Genomic DNA, 8488 nt, shown 5'->3' on the forward strand with positions numbered 1-8488 from the left:
TCATTTGTGGCAACATGGATGGAATTGGAGGACATTATGTTAAGTGAAATAAACCAGGCACAGAAAGATAAATACTGCATATTCTGTCTTATACGTTGGAGGTAAAAAAAGGGCTCACATTGAAGTAGAAAGTACAATAGTAGTTATTAGATGCTGGGATGGGAAAGAGCAGGAAATACAAAGATGTTGGTTAAGAAAATACAAGTTACAGGTAGATAGGAGGAATAAGTTCTAGAACTCTATAGCCCTGTAGGGTTACTGTAATTAACTATAACTTATTGCATTTTGTAGGACATCTGTCAGGGTAGTGGGAGAAATTGTAGGAAGGGCTTTGCAAAGCTTTGGGGAAGAATGAGCCAAAGGCCCTTGTTCTTATCCTGGGGCAAAGGGCATGAAGTAGGTACAAAAGAATGCAGGGGAGTTTATCTGAATAGCTTGTTTACTCATGTCTCCAGAAACCTGGCCATTAATCATCCATGCACAATTACCCACAAGTGTATTGACTCAAGGCCTTTGTCATTAAATATATACTGAATAAATGCCCACAGCACCAGCTGGTCAGGGCTGGGCTGCTGACTCTTTACAGCACCCTCCTTGGGGTCTGTAAGCAGCCGGGTCCCCTAGCCCTCTCTTTCACTGGGTATCTGTGTCTGAGTGCATTTGTTCATCCATTGTTTGGCCAGGGTCTGCAGGTCAGACCTGGTAGTTTTGTTTGTTTGTTTGTTTTGTTTGTTTTGTTTTGTTTTGTTTTTGAGATGGAGTATTGCTCTGTCACTCAGGTTGGAGCACAGTGGTGTGATCCCAGCTCACTGCAACCTCTGCCTTCCGGGTTCAAGCGATTCTCCTGCCTCAGCCTCCTGAATAACTGGGACTACAGATGTGTGCCAACAAGCCTGGCTAATTTTTTGTATTTTTAGTAGAGACAGGGTTTCACTGTGTTAGCCAGGAGAGTCTCTATCTCCTGACCTCGTGATCTGCCCACCTCGGCCTCGCAAAGTGCTGGGATTATAGGCATGAGCCACCATGCCTGGCCAATTTATTGTATATTTTTAAATAGCTAGAATAAAAGAATTGTCACATTCCCAACACAAGGAAACAGTAAATGTTTGAGGTGATGGATATGCTAATTCCCCTGATGTAATCATTACACATTGTATGTATCAAAATATTACACTGCATCTCATAAATATGTACAATTATGTGTTAATTAAAATTTTAAAAAATTAATGTGGATCTAAAATCTGGAAAAATTAATTTATTTCACTGCAAATATAATTACCAAAACTGACTGAGGAAATGGTAAAATATCTAGACATTAAAGTAATCTCAGAAGACAGAGCAAAGGCAATTTAAATGCAATTTAAAACCAATTTCTTTAAAAAGAGATCAGGCTTAGACTATTTTGCAATTCAATTGCATATAACAGTTTGGGCACATAAAACCATAAAACTCCTATTTTTTATTTAGATTTGGTTCATGTACAAAAAAACGCTGTACATATTTTATGTATACATCTTGGTGAGTTTGAAGATAAGTATATGCCTATAAAATTATCACCATAAACAATGCCATAAACTTAGTCAAAACCTATAAAAGTTTCCCCTCTTTTTTTGTGCTAAGGATATTTAACATAAGATCTACTCTTTTCACCAATTTTTAATTACACAATACAGTATTGATAACTACATGTGCTATTCTGTATAGCAGATCTCTAGGACTTATTCATATAGCCTAACTGAACGTATGTACTCTTTGACCAACACGTCCCTTATCCACACTATACCCCAGCCCCTGGTAACCACCATTCTATTTTTTGCCTCTATGAATTTGCCTGTTTTAGATATCTCATATAAATGAATTCATATAGTATTTGTTCTTCTGTGTCTGTCTTATTTCACATAGCATGCTATCCTCCAAGTTTATTTACATTGTAGCAAATGGTAAGATTTCGTTCTTTTTTAAGGCTGAATAATATTCCATTTTATGTATAGGTCACAATTTCTTTATCCATTCATCTGTTGATGGATATTTAGGTTGTTTCCATGTCTTGATCATTATAAATAGTGCTGAAGTAAGTACAAGAATGCAGATATTTCTGTAAAACTCTGATTTCAATTCTTTAGGGTAATATATTCAGAAGTAGTATTCGTGGATCATATGGTAGTTCTGTTTTTAATTTTTTGAGAATCCCTCACAGTAGCTATACTAATTTACACTCATACCAATAGTGTACAAGGGTTTGTTCTCTCTACATACTCATCAACATTTATTTTATTTTCCTTCTTTTATATTTAATAATAGCCAACCTAAGAGATGTGAGGTGATTTTTTTTTATGGTTTTGGTTTGCATTTTCCTGTTGAGCACCATCTCATATACTGTTGTCCATTTGTATGTCTTTTTTGGAGAAATGTTTATTCAGGTGTCTTACTAATTTTTAAATAAGTTTATTGGTTTTATATCTGCTACTAAGTTGTAGGAGTTTCTTATATATTTTGGATATTAAGCCTTTATCAGATATATGGCTTGCAAATATTTTCTCCCATGCCATAGGTTTTTTTTTTAATTATTATTTTTTTTTATTTTGCTGGCTGTTTCTTGTGCTGTGCAGAAGCTGTTAAGTTTAATGTACTTCCCTTTGTGTATGCTTTTGTTTCCTGTGTTTTTGGTATTATATCCAAGAAATCATCGCTAAGGCCAATGTCAACACGCTTTTCCCTTGTGTTTTCTTCTAAGAAAACTTCCACATTATCCAAACTCATTCCATCTGTAAAAAACTATTAAAAATCTCCATAATTCATCATATGAAACTAAAAAAATTTTTCTACTTAAAACTAAAAACAGTAGTGCAAAATAAGAAAATGGTAGCAAATGTAATTAAAAACGTAAGTGAAAAAATTTAAAACAAATCTTAGTCAATCAAATTGAGTAATAAATGAAGAGAATAATACCATGATGTCTGAATATGTTTTATTTCTTAAATGCAAAATTTGGTGTTTTTTTTAAGAAAATCTGTCTAAAGAATTCACTCTATCAATAAATTTAAGGGGAAATATATGATTGCATCAATAGATGTCAAAATAAACATTCAACTAAAATAAAAATTTAGGTAGAAATTAAAAGGAACTGTGAAAATTGATAAATACATTTTGCCACAAAACTAGGAGCAAACATAGTTTACAATGCAATACGAATTTTCATTGCTGTCAGAAAAAGATTGATAGCTGCCATCCTCAGTATTATTCAACAATATTTTTAGAGATTTTAGCTGATGCAATGCAATAAGCAAATGAAACATTCAGTATAAATGGTGAAAAAATTTTTAAAAACTCAAAAATAAAAGTATTCTAGTAATTCAAAAGACACTTCTTTCTGTTATTAGAATTAAGATTATTTGATGGTACAATTATTATTAATTTTTTGTGATCAAATTTTTATCATAAAAAATCAATATATACATTTTTGTATACTACCCTACTAAAAACAAAAGAAAAATATCCCATTCACACTAATAACACCACCATCACATACTTTGTAATAAATTTCAAAAAAATGGGACAAAATCTACATGAATCTATAAAATTTAATAGAAAACATAAAAACAAATCTGTCTAAATGGAAGAACAAGCCATGGTCTCAGATGAGAAGACATAATACCATCAAAATATGAAGACCTTGTAATGTAATACATTTCTTTACTGCATCCAGTAATAACTCCTAATGGAGTTATTATTTTGGGAATCTTCATAAAAATATTATTCTTTTTATTTTACTTTAAGTTCTGAGATACATGTGCTGAATGTGCATGTTTGGTACATAGGTATACATGTGCCATGGTGGTTTTCTGCACCTATCAACCCGTCATTTAGGTTTTAAGCCCCATATGCGTTAGGTATTTGTCCTAATGCTCTCCCTCTCCTTTCCCCCCACCCACTGACAGGCCACGTTGTGTGATGTTCCCCTCCCTGTGTCCATGGGTTCTCATTGTTCACCTACCACTTATGAGTGAGAACATGTGGTGTTTGGTTTTCTGTCCCCATGTTAGTTTGCTGAGGATGATGGTTTCCAGCTTCATCTATGTCCCTGCAAAGGACATGAACTCATTCTTTTTTTATGGCTGCATAGTGTTCCATGGTGTATATGTGCCACATTTTCTTTATCCAGTCTATCATTGGTGGGCTTTTGGGTTGGTTCCAAGTCTTTGCTATTGTAAATAGTGCTGAAATGAACATACATGTGCATGTGTCTTTATAGTAGAATGATTTATAATCCTTTGGATATACACCCAGTAATGGGATTGCTGGATCAAACGGTATTTCTGGTTTTAGATCCTTGAGGAATTGCTGCACTGTCTTCCACAATGGTTGAACTAATTTACACTCCCACCAACAGCGTAAAAGCATTCCTATTTCTCCACATCCTTGTCAGCATCTGCTGTTTCCTGATTTTTTAATGATCGCCATTCTAACTGGCATGAGATGGTACCTCACTGTGGTTTCAATTTGCATTTTTCTAATGACCAGTGATGATGAGGTTTTTTCATGTTTCTTGGCCACATGGGCAAATACTTCATAACTAAAACACCATAAGCAACTGCAACAAAAGCCAAAATTGACAAATGGGATGTAATTAAACTAAAGAGCTTCTGCTCAGCAAAAGAAACTATCATCAGAGTGAACAGGCAACCTTACAGAATGGGAGAAATTTTTTGCAATCTATTCATCTGACCGAGGTCTAATATCCAGAATCTACAAGGTACTTAAACAAATTTACAAGAAAAAAGCAAATAACCCCATCAAAAAGTGGGTGAAGCACATAAAATTACTTTAAAATTCAAGCAAATATTTTCTTAAAAATAAGATTAATAAGGAGAGAGAATTGCCTCACCAGATGTAAAAATTTACTATACAAATATAGTCCATGTGATATGATATGACTCTGAGACAGAAATAGAAAAATAGAACTTTGAAAGTTAAAGATTAGAGGGAAATAGATCCAAGTACATATATAATGTTAGGATTAAGCTTTACTCCAAGAGACCCAAAATACCAGTGGCTTTAAAAAGAAAATGTTGCTTTCCTCATTCATCTGGAGAAAAAAATTAAGTCTGGTATGCAATGCTACTGTGTCAGTGATATTGACTCCTTCTATCTTTTTTTTGTTATATTGTGTGGTCTCAATCCTCAAGGTCATTCATGATCCAAGGCAGCTGCTTCTGTTTCATTCATCCCACCCGGATTACAGTCTGCAAGAAAGAAAAAAAGGAAAAATAAGGGCAAAACTCCATCCTTTTAAGGTCACTTTCAGAGAAGTCTACATACTCACCTAGAATTTGTCTTAGCCATATGTAGTGCAAGATCAGCCTGAAATGAAACATTTATTTTTAGGCAGTCATGTGCCTTGCTGACAAGTGGAGGATATCAAACTATAAAAGAAGGGGAGAATAGATATTGATAGACAACTAGCAATCTCTTACACATGTATGACACGGTTAGCATTTCAATTCTGTGGGGAAAATGCAGTGATCATCAACCTTGAACATGCATCAGAATCACTCTCTCCCTTGCTGGCTTTTAAGAAGAAAGCTGCCATGTTGTGAGCTGTCTTATGGAGAGAGCCACATGGGAATAAACTGAAAGCATCCTCTGACTGAAAGTCAGAAAGAAATTGAAGCTCTTAGTCTAACAGCCTGCAAGAAACTGCATATTGCTGAAAACCATATTAGTTTGAAATCAGATTCTTTCCCAGGTGAGCTTTCAGATGAGAACTCAGTCCTGGCCAACATCATGATTGCAGCCTTGCAGAACACCCAATAAAGCCATGACAAGAACCTTCACCAACAATAACTGAGAGATAATAAATATGTGTTGTTTTAAGTCACTAAGTGTTGGTAATATAGTTAGGTAGCAAGAGAAAACTCTATGCTAGATGTTAGTCATACTACTGCTATTTGAGGCCTAATTAGTTATTTAATATATTGTGTCAGCACCCATGGCTATGTGTAACAAGGGAATTCATATATTTCTATAACCTCAAGTTTCCATAAAATATATTCCATGCAGACAACTTTCAGATATATAAACAAATTTATTCTCAATCTATTGCTTATTCATTCTTCTCCTAAGACAAGAAGGTCTCCTAATGGTAGATGGTATCCATTGGTCCATGGTTATTAATTGCATAGAACTAATGGCATATTCTACACCTGCACTGTTTAATATAATAGTCATATGGCAAACATGGCTATTTATTTTTAAACCAGGTAAAACTAAATCAAATAAAAATTCAATTCTCTATTTACACTAGACCTTTTTTCTGCACTCCATAGCCACAGGTATCAATGGACTCATTTCATCATCAAGGCTAGTGGCTATCACATTGGAGACTGGAATTATGGGGCATTTTAATCATTATATAATTTTTTTATAGTTCTGGTCTATACTTAGGAGGAGAGGAAAGTGGTATGTAGAGATCTGTAGTTTTCCTCTTATCGTCTGCATTGGTAATAAAGCTGACATTTTCGTCAGTATCTTGTATACTGATACAATATTTTGTATCTAACTTTCAGTTGCTTTCCACCTTCGGGGGAAACAAGAATTTTCATGTAATGATCTCTTAAAATATGCTACTGTTCATTGGAACAAATATGTAGCAAGATCCTTAAGTCTTACCGCATATAAAAGCAAGTGCCAAATGGGTTTAATACCTAATAATAAACAGAATAATATAGAGTATTACATCTATTTTAAGATGCATAATTATTTTTCATATTATAACTCATTTGAAATAGAATGTATCTTACAATCTAATGATGTCTTGCAATTGCTCACGGATAGATGGCAATCATGACATAGTTGCCATTGCCAACACAACTGTCAATTTGATTGTCATTTTGGGTAAAATAACTACATAGCTTCACTCCTTGAAGTTTCATCGGTAAATCATATAAAAACCACTTGATGATGAAATGAGTCCATTGATACCTACTGGTAAGACCAAGAAAAAGAACACATTAAAACTTACAGAATGGGTGCCTGAGGTTCCTAAGAAAATTAAGTAGATAATAGTGAAGTAACTGTTAATGACAAAGGGGTCAGCATTATGTGGCTAAATAATAAATAAATAATAAATCCATGACTGTGAGTTGAAAAAAAAAAGATTCAGAACAGTTGGACCTTTGGTGTAAAGAAATTATAACAGCATTTTTTTGAGACAGAATCTCACTCTGTCACCCAGGCTACAGTGCAGTGGCATGATTATGGCTCACTTAAACCTCATACTTTTGGGTTCAAAGGATTTTCCCACGTCAGCTTTCTGAGTAGCTGGGACTACAGGCACGTGCCTGCATGCTGGGGTACTTTAATCAATTTTCTCCTTATGTTTTTCTTTTCATGAATGTACAGGTGTACATTATAAAAACTATATCTAAATAAGTGTTTTAAAGTCTTTAATGAAATAAAGTAATAAATGATAAGAAAGTATTGTATCAGTTGGACTGCCAGTGCCATTTTCTTTCTTCGTGGTACACAAAATGAGATGAATCATAAAACTTATAGTATCTTAGACTAAAATATAAAACATAACAATGATAATGATAGTAATAGATATAATAAGAGTACTAAGTATTAATAGTAGTAGATATAACAGTAAATAGTAATATTAACATTAGGAGGAAATTTAGTAAAATGTTTATATAAACTTAGGATAAGATTGAAGAGAATGATTAGGCCAGGTAGTTAATCCATAATGCATAAAGCATAATATGGAAATTTTGGTTACCTAAATAAATAGCGTTTGGTAAAGATACCATAAACAAAGACAAGATATGAAGAATGGACTGAGTAGAAATATTGGAAAAATGAATGACAGAGTAAGATTTAACAACACTAATACAGAGAGCTCCTACAAATTGAAGTGAAAAAAAAAACCAAATAACTGTTAAAATATTCAATTAAGAGGCATTTTTAAAAAAAACCAAAACAGTTCTTTTATTTACAAAGACCATAATCTAGAAATTTCCTGCAGAGTGCGAAGTCCAAAGTCCTAGATAAAGTCTGAGTGCTGTTAGACACCCCAATCACAAGTAAGCAATAAAGGCCAGATATTACATATTTAAACAACCAATGTTTCTCAGTTTTAGGAAGAAAGCAAAAACACTGTTGTTCATTTGATAGGGACTAAAAGGGTGACAAAAGTCTTTCGCCAAAGACTTTACTGCTTTACTAAATTTTTCAACTCACTGTAATTTTAAAAATAAAAAATAGTATAATATATATAGGGGAGTGTGGAAAGTTAAATATACCCGCAGATTCTTTGATGCTACTGCCATTGAGAGGGAGATCTATAATACTGACTTTGAATTTGGGTGGATTCCCTAACTGCTTTGACCATTAGAATACAACAGATGCTATGCTGTGCCAGATTCTAGGCCCAGTCCTTAAAAGATTGGCAGGCTCCACTTCCTGCCCAGCAGAACACTTGCCTGGAGCC

Source organism: Pan paniscus, chromosome X (assembly GCF_029289425.2).
Source record: "Pan paniscus chromosome X, NHGRI_mPanPan1-v2.0_pri, whole genome shotgun sequence".
Taxonomy (NCBI): domain Eukaryota; kingdom Metazoa; phylum Chordata; class Mammalia; order Primates; family Hominidae; genus Pan; species Pan paniscus.